General features: G+C 38.0%; 1 protein-coding gene and 1 pseudogene across 2 annotated transcripts in view; both read left to right on the top strand.

Moving 5' to 3' along the window:
* Positions 1 to 12226, top strand: part of tafa1b (TAFA chemokine like family member 1b) — a 204259-nt gene that overhangs the window by 13891 nt on the left and 178142 nt on the right. The gene's annotated exons all lie outside the window — the stretch shown is intronic.
* On the top strand, positions 10702 to 10791 carry LOC148364556 (U2 spliceosomal RNA; annotated as a pseudogene).

Consider the following 12226-nt stretch of genomic DNA (forward strand, 5'->3'; position numbering starts at 1 on the left):
AAATACATAAATAAGTAGAATGCAACGTGAATCTTATAAATGACTGCAGTTCAATCATCTTGATCCACCATCTTTTTTGATCTCAATAACTCACACATTTTTTTTCAAACTGCAAAATAAACTAAATCCATCTAGAAAAATTAGAATAACAAACAAAAACAGTACACAATGACTTTGTCTTTCGGAAATCAACAAATTTACGATATATATATCTGACCCTCGTAAAAATACTCAAAAGTTGCCACGCACCTTTTTGCTAAGACAATGATACCTCGGTACTCAAACATAATCTGTAATGGATTGGTGTTCAAACACCGAATTGTTTGAGGACCAAAATATCTGTTCCCATACGAGGTAATAGTATTTAATTTTATACGTTCCTACACATTCACAAATACCCAAATTATTGATCAAAGGTGTACCTAAACAACAATGATTATCTAAGTGTTCACATAATGAAAATTAATCGTAATCAAAATAAAAAATCGCAATAAATTCTCAACACATGTTGTCAGACTGATAATCTCTCGTGAAACGATGCTACCCAAGGTGGCCCATCATATCACTTGGTCATGCATTCAAGTTCAGTTTTTCAGTTTACACACCACAGCAAAAATGAGCGTAATATGTGTTTTTAACACAGATTTATTTCTAATATAAAGTCATTGAAGCACTGAGGTATTACTTTATAGTCAAAACACAGCAGGCGGTATCTCCCAAATGACAGTTGTGGTTATTCTCATCTTTAAAATGAATGACTTTGCGTTCACTTTATATATATATATATATATATGTATATATATATATATATATATATATATATATATATATATATATATATATATATATATATATATATATATATATATATATATATATATATATACACACACTTATCTATACATATATCCATACATATCTATGTATATCTAGATATATATCTAGATATCTAGATATATATCTATATTAAACTGTCACATTTCTGACACACTTAGTTTCAGGGGTGCCTTATAGTCCAGAAAATACGGTAAATGTGCTTTTTGTTTCGCTGTAGCCTATCTCTAAAGTTGCAATGTTCTCTACACGTGCTTTGTCTATATTACCACAGAGAAAGTAATTATTCTTATTGTAACACACACATATTACCCTTATATGCATTTCCAATCTTATCCACCGTTTTTGCAGTATACAAGGCCCTTTAAAATTTCTCGCCATTTGAGATTTTTTTGTGCACCACAAAGAACCAATGACATAAGATAACAGATGCGCGATGATCTGAAAATTGTAGTCAAGGTCATGCTGAGCTGAGAGTCTGTGTTGTCATGTCCTGTCCAAAAATATATGAGAAAAATCACCATGTCTTTCCTATGCAAAAAAATGAAGGTCTGACATTGCATACCGCAAAATGAGTTCAAGATCTTTTTTTTTGGGCTGTCCCAAATGTTTCCATGACAAATGGGTGCGGTGAGGCAGAGATTGAGTAACCAATCGCTTGACTGCTTTGTCACCTGTTCGGGAAGCGGCGCGGAGCTCTCGCCGGTGAGCTCTCGTAGGTGAGCTTATAACCTACCGCCCGTCCCGCTAGCGTGCCTCAAGATTGATGGCAGCCTGATTCCGTGCAGCCAATTCATCTCCACTTCATTGACAGATGGGCGGAATGTGACTTGACACCCGAAAGCTGGGCCGGCACTTTATACACCTGCTAACAGATTCGAGCAACCTGGCTATATCAGAAATAATATCGTATTCAATTATGTTGCCATCCTAGAAGTGTTGACAAGGGGTTGCCATAAATTGTCCATAATGTCTAATCTCAACATCAATCACACAGTGCATTTGCGAGCAGTAAAAATCAGATTACAATCTGAATATTGACGCCATTTGGAAAATGTATTTCTATTATGCTCTTATTCTGACTGTTAATAGTCCTACTAAGAGGGTTGTGATATGCTGATTGTTGTCAGATCACTCCCTCATCTAAACCAGCTAGGCCCATCATCCTTCATATATTTAATTTTTATTCTTTCAGTTCATAGCTTAGGGGCCGGTCACACAGCCGTTTGCGGCTGAATCACGGCTAAAATTTTGCGTTTTTTTTTTGCCCGTGGTTGCCCGCGATGGAAAATGCGCAAAATTGGCCAACCCGCTGTTCATCGGTGGTATGCCCGCAAAACAGACGCCAGCGACTGTTCCGCTTCCTCATCGCGTCATTTCCACGTCATTTTCTCGTGTGGACCAGGCCGGTGTTGTGCCCAAATCCGACTCCTAAGCAACCCCCACCCCCCCTGCGATCGCTTTTGTTGGAAGCGTGCATTGACGTTGGTGACTTTTTCATCCGCGTTAACAAACGCATTTTGTAGAATACGATCGCTCTTTATTGTTTAAATAAACGCGTTATATAGACTAGGATCTCCCAATTGTTATAATTAGCTCGCTTTATTGTTTTAATAAGCGTTTTATATAGAATACGGTCGCTTTTGTTGGAAGCGCAGCAGAATGCGCGTTCACGCGAGGGGGGGAGGATTTTATATACGGTGTGCATTACCGTTCGATTACGTTCACAACAAAAACAAAGACGGAATGGTTTAAGTTGTATTACATTCCCAACAAATGCAAGACGAAGTGGTTTTGGTTATATGTTCGCCATTACATTCCCTAAAAGTGATATAAAAGTGAGATAAAACGAGGTAAAAGTCGTTGTAGTAGCGAAGGGATGCAAATCTCGGCAGGGATGTATTTCTCGGCATAACACCAGGCTGTAGAAATCATAACCGCTTAAAACACAGTCCCGTGAAAATCAAGATTTCAAGCTATGGCACCGAAGAAGCCAATATGTTATTATTGTAATAGTTTTTCCTTTTTATTTTCTCATCTTGTTATGAAATGAAAAGAAATGTCAAGAAATAAAAATGGATTAAGACGAGGTCACTACGGTGACGGGGATCCATGTTCACCCCCTTGACGTCTCGAGCACAACTGACGTGTGCTCGGCAAATCGCGCTGTATATACACGGAGAAAGGCGTTTGACCGTCACACGCGTAACACGCTAATTTCACGTAATAACACCGCGATACAGGCGCAGAACATGCTATGACCATGCTCCACCCACGATTACCCGCTGAAATTTCCCATTCTACCCATGTGTAACCACGCCCTGGCCGCGGCCAGAGCACGTCGTTCCGCGTCATTTCCGCGTCATTACCTCATGTGCCGCCCGCGGTTAACACGTGCTCAAAGTTTTGAGCAGCTCAAAACTTTTTCGCGCGGCCAACCGCGTGTGAATTTCCGACCGCGAGTAAAGCACTGCTGTATCTCGTCTATATGGCGGTCTCAAAGCGTCCAACAGCGCCCAACAGCGTCTGCTTCACGGCCAGATATTTCTGGCCGTGGTTCAGCCTCAATACGCTCGTGAAAGGCTGTGTACCCGCGCTCTGAAGAAATGAGCAGCGCAAAACTCGCGCTGCCACCCGCGCGCGAATTTCCGACCGCGTGTTAAGCACTGCTGTATCTCGTCTGTATGGCGATCTCAAAGCGTCCAATAGCGTCTGCCTCACAGGCAGAAATTTCTGGCCGTGATTCAGCCGCAAACGGCTGTGTGACCGGGCCCTTAGTCTGATTAAGAGGAGTTTAAGGAGGAGTTTAATTATTGACAGTACTCTATGAAGTAATCGGAACGTCCTCTTATTCGGGCTATTCATCATCAGAATCAACTTTTTCATATTTGTATTTCTACACTCCAGTTGGCAAACAAATACACAATATAAAGACTCAAGCATTGAAAAAATACACAATGTGTTTACCCGTAATATAAAGTATTTACGTCTGAAATAGGATCTATATACAACTGGGATATTGTACTTGAAATAGCACTTATAACAGTCAATGTGATGACTGAAAGATCTTCCATTGCACAAAGTTATGGAAATAAAGTCTAGTGTAAATAGATAAAGAGTACAATAGAAAACATTTAACACTGCACACATAAATGAAGTGAAGCATTTTTTTCTGCAATAATATACTTCTTCTGTAAATGTAATTTTTTTGACCAGTTAATCTTTAGGAGTTCAGACATTCTAAGCTCTTGCTGGCCACACAAAATGATGTAGGGGGGCCATATTTGGCCCCCGGGCCATGATTAAGCTTCAACATTGGCTGACCAAACAATGAAAAAAAAGTGATTTATAGCATGGAAAATATTTTATAAAAATCAACTCTAGCTATCTTGCTAAATCGGTATAAATGTTGATTTCTCTGTAACGTCTTCAATTAGTTTTCTCACTGTGGAAAAAATGCCCAAATTCTATCCATCCTATACATACCCAGTCCCTTATATGTCTTCTACTTTGGACACAAACTCGTCATCCGTTGTCAAAACATTCCATACACATATTATCAGGCTAAATAACACGTCAATGCCAACATAGATAGTCTGAAAATACCAGCATTTTAGCCACTGTTTTTATTTGATCATGAATCCGACAACATTTTACGATGGCTTCATATCTAAAAGATGAGTATTTTTCCAGGTCCAGGTGCAGCCGTAAAACTGGCCTGTAACACTTTCGAAGCGTTGTAGCACGGATGTTATGTTAAGCGGCATTTGTAGGGCCTCGTTTCTCCTGTTATTACCCAACGTGGCCACAGTTGATGTGAAAAGAGGTGAAGGACCATGAAATGGCATCTGTTTTGGTCTGTTAATACATGGAAGTAAGGGAAAAACTCTAAGCGGAGGCTTATGGCATAAGACATAAAAGTCGATTCTGTGATAATTGTAGCAAATCTTGTCCTAGTTGCGGTGCACAAAATGGATGGATATATTTTGGAGTGAAATTTGAATTAATAAATTACAAAACTAGCAACACTCGATTGCTAAATCTTCTTATTACAGTAACAGTAAGTCACTGTCAAATATAAACCGGCATTGAACCAATTAGCGTTCCCTGGATCCAAACTAAAAACATATTCAGTGCTTTTGAGTTAGATGTGGATTTTTTTGAATATATACTTTCCAATAAAAGAAAAGAAAATATTGCTCACGTGTTTTGATATTATTTAATCAAAATTGGAAATAACACTGGAAAAATCTCAATCACTTAAAAAAAAAAACTAATTACAACAACTACTACTAGCACTACTCAAGGGCACCCTGTTTAATATGAATTTGTAAAATAAAAACGTATAACGTTTTTACTATGTTGTTCCTCTGTTATTACCAAGTCCATTATTGGAAGTAGTTTAGACTAGTCGGCCACTAAAAAAGAAAAAACATTTCTCTAGAACATCACGATGACCCCAAACAAGTTCCTGGGCACCTCAGCTGTCCATAGGGGGCCTCCTGATCTAGAGTTACATCTTTGAGATTCTTAGCTGTTATTGGTCGATGTCATGTAAAATCCTAGGGTGTTATTGGTTTTAAAATGTTGATAGCCTATTGTCATTCAGTTCAGAATTTTGTTCAGTTCATACTGCTCATTGACAAACAAAACTATGTGTTTTTTTGTTTTTAAATTATTTACTGAGTCCCGAGGCTTGTACTCATGCTCGAGGGGGAAGCAAAAACTAAAAAAAGGTACAGTATAAAATTTAAAGTTACATCTCTAAAATGCCTGTCTGCTATCAATCGGCGTCATGTAAGATGTTGATCTGCTAATGGTGTGAAATGTTGATATTCGATTGGCTGAAATTCCTTACACATTGCCGTTCTTTCTCATAAATTACTTTAGAATCTCCAGTGCTTCGTAAGCTCATTGGCAAATACATCTAAGATTTTTTTACTGTATTTCTTCATCCCATGGCTTACTGTGATGCTAAAGGGAGAAGCAAAAACATAATAGCCATATCAACGAAGCTTGAGATTCTCAATGAATTCAAAGAAGGCACACAGATTGCTAAGATATTATGACTGTAATTAATCAATGATCAGGTCTATTATAAAAAATGTGGAAGGGATTAAAGCAAGGAAATCATCCAAGGGCATGACAACCCTTGATAGTGAAATTGGGTTCGGAATGCATTAGCTAACTCCCACAGGTTTATACCCTCAACTAAATGACAATTTCACTTTGTGATGACTCTACTGTTTTATATTTGATTTTTTTGAGCTGTATTACTTTTTTCTCCTGTACTTTTCATAACGTGACAGTCATTGTATCCCGATGTTTGCGTGTCTTTCCATGTATTATACACGGGTGGTCCAGGATTCCCAGGATTTCACATTTACTTGGTGCTTCATTAACATTCTGTGAAGAGAAAAGATGACATCTTCCATTGACCTTTACTGAGAAAATCAACCAAATTAGTTTCTTACCGACACTTGTAATCTTCTGCAAATGGTCTTATTGGATAAAATTTGCTTCAAATCTTGACTAGCCTGGAAATTGTAAACCCACATCCTCTATCAGTTCAACTTGAGATTATTTTTTTGGGGGAGATCCGAGATATGTTAAACCGTGAGCTTCATTAAAGCTGGCAGTGTTTCGGCAAATAATGGCGCAACAACGGAGAACAGACACCTTTAAAAATTGGAGCTCATTTCCATAGTTGAAACAGACTCATCATTGCACGAAACCTATTTTTTTCTGACATTTTGCAGTCCGTTATCCAGCAGTTTTTTTCCGCAGAGGTGTCGGATCTCCTCCGAAACCCATTCATCGGCGAGAACATCTTTGCACGTAAGCTGTCCGAGCTTTGGTTAAGCCATTAAATCAGCTTAATTTCCGTCCTCATTTTAGAGCTGGGACTAATTGGTGTGGGAAATTTATGGCTAAACGCAATTCAATTAAATTCCATCACGTGAATAGTTGCTGCGGTAGTCATATTTTTATGATGTCGGGGAAAATAAAACGATCTGACCGGCGCCGAGAGCTCTTGGGGGAAAACCGACGAGTACACACATATGATGTAACATAAATTTTCGACTGCACTCGAAAAAAAAACGAATGCAGAGAGAAAACCAAATTTTGAGGTGTGTTTTGCTAGTGATGTACTTTCCAACTTGAGTATTTTGACAGCTCGTTTTAATTACGAGCTTTCATTTTGGACAAAATGACCTGTCAAGACTGCAAGTATATTTACTTCTATGAAGACGTAGAATATACGTTTAAGCTTTACATTTAACCCGTGGAAGGGAGATTGCGCAATCCTAGTAATTTAGAACAGTAACTGCGATTAAATAAAGAAGGTTGTATTGAAAATATTAGTGAAGGTCATATTTTTACAGTTACATACAGGTAAATGTTAGATTTTGTGAGAATCAGCATCTTGGGGTGACCCTTATAATTTACAATACAAATAATGGCTTTACAATCATAATTTTCCAGGCAAACACAAAATGCCCTTTTTGGCTATTAATTTTGTAATAAATATACATTTTCCATAACAGTCATAGCTTTACCTTTTTAGTATTTTTTTGTAAAACAATGAAAAAACCCTATAAAGCAATCATATAATCCATTTTTTTCTTTTGAATATTCCACAGAAGCATTAATCACAAATTTGACAACTCTAGCATTCAAAGTTAAAGCGTTAACTCAACAATTTAACTCAAATCGTTGTTGCAGCATTAATAAGAAAGAACATTTGTGCACATGTTTTTATTCCTTTTAAATATTCCAGTGAAGTATTTATCACAAAGTTCAGAGTTAAAGCTTTAAGGGAGTGGGAGCAGCTTTAAATTAAAAGTTTAAAAAGCTTTAACTCAAAGAGTTTAATAGCTTTGGAAAGTTAACTGAGGAGTATGAGCCACTTCAAAGCTTTGAAGAGTTTTCAATTTGAACATCAACCTGTGACTTAAAAACTGTTGGAGCAGCTTTAACTGCAGAGTTAAACCAGCTAATAACTTTAACTTGAGAATAAAAGCAGGTTTTCTTCAGCGTTAAAAGCTTGAGAGTTAAATGTCAGCTCTGGAGTTAGAGTTAAGTTTTAATGTTTAACTTTGAATTTACACGTGTGGTTTAATCATTGAAGCAGCTATAACTTACAAGTTAATCCAGCTTCTAAATTTTAGCTCAAATATTAAAGCAAATTTCATTCAATAGTTAATGCACCTTAACTCAAGAGTTTAACATATTTGGAATATTAGGTCAACAGTTAAAGCATCTTCAAAACGTTTAAAAAAATAAACTAAACCTGACTCAAACTTTTTTAACTCCACAGTTAAATAACCTTCTAAGCTTTACCTCAAAAGTTAAATGAAGCTTTGACTCAAGAGTTTAAGCTGCTTTAGACTGTAAACTTAAGATATAAGGCTAATTCAAAGTCTTAACCCAAGACTCGTGACATTTACAGCATTTGAGAAAATGATTTAGAAGTTGTAGGTTGCTATTCTTTAATTTTTTACTCCTGGTGTGTGCCATGTCCAATTTTGAAGGGTTATGTAGAGTAACTCAGTGATTCAAGAGTCATTGAGCTCAGCTCCTCTGGATTAGACACTTGAGTTAATGTGTTTCTAAAGGACATTCAACTGTGTCATCACTTTCACATACTGTTTTTTTACTCCGTAATTAGAAAGTGTTTTATTAGTTGAAACAAGTGGTTTGATAAACCCATTCAGACAGAAAAAGACTTTTTGGACATTTTTACTCCGATCACTCTAAACCCAAAATTGCTACCACAGTGTTTTTGATACAGTTGGTACTTTTCTCAACTGCCTTTGATTCTTCTCCAATCGCCCAATACAAGCTACACCTACAGCTTTCCATGCTAATGAAAGCACCTTTCCCAGACAAAACTAAGCATTACCGATCAGATCTCCAGGTGCCAAACGGTAACCACTTTGGATCTGACCACCGTTCACCCTTCCCCCCGCCCCACAATCTCCCTCCGTCTTTCTGCCGCTATCAGCCCTTTAGACGATTTGTCATGGATCAGATGAGACAATTTGTCATGGATTAGTGCACTTAAATGTCTGTGTGATAGTGGAAGCAGTCAGTGGAAAAGCTCAGGAATCCTATTACATTGCGTTTTACGGCCAGAAAGACGGCGGGAGGAGTAGAGGTTGAATTGGCACTTTTCTTGGCCCTTTGCGCCATTTCCTCGAGCATGATTTAAGACATAAGCGCCATTGACGACGCTAAATTCGGAATTAAGACAGATCCATGTTTAAGAAGGTCTTTGTGTATATTTAATTGAATGATTGCTATGAAAAACATTCCTCTTTAGATCATTTACTGTAGATGAATGGTAATATTGTCGCAATCTGTATCTTCTTTGAACGATTCCTAATTTTAGTAAGCATAAAAAATGCCAACTCATTTGGGTTTACAAATCACAATTTTCTTATCAATAACAAAAATTCCTGTCTCAATTAGCCAATTAATTTTTTCCTAAATGGTTTATACATTTGACCATTGAGAAATCTTATCAAAACAATCAAACCGTTGTTTCTACTATGACCAACCATAGTAGAATAGGTTTATTGGTTGAAAGGATCAAGTTCAAGTCAAGTTCAAGTCATGTTTATTTGTATAGCCCTTAATCACAAGGAGTCTCACAGTGCAGATCAGCAATTCCTCAATATTAATGAAAGAGGCGGGCTAATCGGCTTACGGCAGCTTTGGCAAAAAAAAAAAAAAAAAAAAGTCTAATTGCGGTGTTAGCTTTAACTTAACAAATCTGTGACTGAAACCGTTGCAGAAGCTTTAACTCCAAAGTTAAAAAAAGCAACAAAGCTTTTAATCAAGAATTAAAGAATTTTTAACTCATCCATCTATCCATCCATTATCTGCACCGCTTATCCTCAGTAGGGTTGCGGGAGAGTTAAAATGTCTTTAACTCATGAGTTAAACAGCTTTACCTTAACAGTTAAATGGCTTTGGAATGTTAACACAAGAACTAGAGCACTTAAAAATATTTTAAAGTTTTGACTTAAAATCAAACCTGTGATTCAAACAAAAGCTTCTATATATAGATCGATTGTTAATTCTAAACCCTATCAGTGCACATAAACGTAAATTTTGCTACTAAAAATAGGCTAACAACGAAATTAAAGCAGATGACCGGCTATCAAACAGAAAAATAAATAAAACATCCATCCATCCATTATCTGCACCGCTTATCTTCAGTAAGGTCGTGGGGGTGTTGGAGCCCATCCCAGCTATCTTCGGGCATTGGGCAAGGGACACCCTGAACTGGTTGCCAACCAGTCGCAGAGCACACAGGGACAGACAGGTCACTCGCTCATTCACACCTAAGTACAATTTGGACTGGCCAATTGACCTAACATGCATGTTTTTGGAATGTGCGAGGAAGCCGAAGTTGCTACAGGAATCCCACGCAACCCACAGGGAGAACATGCAAACTCCACACAGGAAGGTTCGATCTCATGACCTCAGAAATGTGGCACACACGCGCTAACCACTGCCCCGCTATGCTGCCTGAAATTAAACATATTTAACAAAATAAATATTACCACTCCTCAAACCTAGAACAAGTGCAGTAGCTTTTCTTTCCTCTGACTAACAGCATAGGGGCTACATTCAGGTATTGCTGAGGTTTGTATTTGAGACTGTATCGCTATATACAAAAAATGTAATCAACATTTTTTTCTCCTCCTGGCCCTTTCAAAAATGTTTAGCCAATGCGGCCCGCGACTCAAAAAGTTTGCCCACCCTTGTCCTAAGCCAGGGGTCGGGAACCTTTGGCTCGCGAGCCATATATGGCTGTTTCTACGAGGCTTAGATACTAGGTCCTTAGCTTGGCCTTTTGATTTTTGCATTCCGGAGATGGAATAAGAGCTTGCTCTGTCCACTCCTTGCATCGGCCCGGTATTGCAGTACCTCCGGGAACGGTGCATTCGCAATGATCGCAACAAGGCTTTAAGGCTAGGACCTTAGCTTAGCCTTTTGGCTGAGAGTAAGTGTCCCGGCTCCTAGGCTTTGTAGCGTATAATGAACTGACCGATAACAGATAATGGAAAATGAATAACGAAGATAGAACAATAACCCTTAAAACCCCCAAAACCCCATCTGTGGCTCAGAGACAGATTTGATTGCATGCAAAATGTGTCCATCTTGTCCAAAAGTTATTTCGTCAATCCCAGGGGTCGGGAACCTATGGCTCGCGAGCCATATATGGCTCTTTCTATGAGTATCTGTGGCTCAGAGACCAAATTGATTGCATGCAAAATTTCTCCATCTTGTTCAAAACCGGAGTTATCTATCCTGTTCAGGTACACGTAAAGCCAAACCAAACCTAAATTCAAACGTAACACTTCGCAGTATATATAGGGCACGTTTTCACTACAATTTACAGTCAAGGTGTCACACAAAAAAAAGGGGGAAAAAAAACTCGTTTTGGCTGTACAACGCTAAAGAATCCTTTATTTAAAAGTTCACTATATAATCTGTGTTCAGTGTTCAGATACTTTATGATGAATCCACAGAACTGTAAATACGCCAAAACACCGGAAGAGAACTTAGTCATTTGATTGGGTGAGTGGGAGGGATGGGTGGAGCTATGCAAAAAGTACAAGCATTCCCTCCCATCTCTCGCCAAAGGTAAGCACATAAGGCTCCCTATTCTCAGAATGTTGTGACGTTTTTACAAAATAACTGCTTGCATCTGGTTTTGAAACCAATATGTATGAAAAAAGGGTCAAAAGGAGTTTATCCGATCTTGAGTAATTGCAAGAAAGAGACAAGTTTAAAGTGGTCTGTTTGTTGAATTTGGGACAGGGGCTCTGGCACTATTCTCTTTTCATAATTTTTATCAAATCATCAAAAATAAATGTGCTGAAGACTAAGCTTTTGTCTGGGGCGCCGGTTTAGCAATTTAGTAAATTTGTCTCATAATATATGGTGTGGCTCTTTCCCAAAATAAAATTAATATTTTTTGCTTTTATGGCTCTTTGAGCCAAAAAGGTTCCCGACCCCTGGTCTATCCCATTAAGTTACACGTAAAGCTAAATCAAAACTTACTGACAATTGATTACTTCGCATTATATATATGGCACGTTTTTCACTACAATTTACAGTCAAGGTGTCACACAAAAAAATGGGGGGAAAAAAAACTCGTTTTAGCTGTACAACGCTAAAGAATCCTTTATATAAAAGTTCACTATGTAATCTGTGTTCAGTGTTCAGATACCTTATGATGAATCCACAGAACTGTAAATACGCCAAAACACCGGAAAAGAACTTAGTCATTTGATTGGGTGAGTGGGAGGGATGGGTGGAGCTATGCAAAAAGTAAAAGCACTCCTTCCCATCTCTCGCCAAATGTAAGCAC

The sequence above is a fragment of the Urocampus carinirostris genome, chromosome 6 (assembly GCF_059441175.1).
Source record: "Urocampus carinirostris isolate Australia breed hairy pipefish chromosome 6, RoL_Ucar_1.0, whole genome shotgun sequence".
In the NCBI taxonomy this organism is placed as follows: domain Eukaryota; kingdom Metazoa; phylum Chordata; class Actinopteri; order Syngnathiformes; family Syngnathidae; genus Urocampus; species Urocampus carinirostris.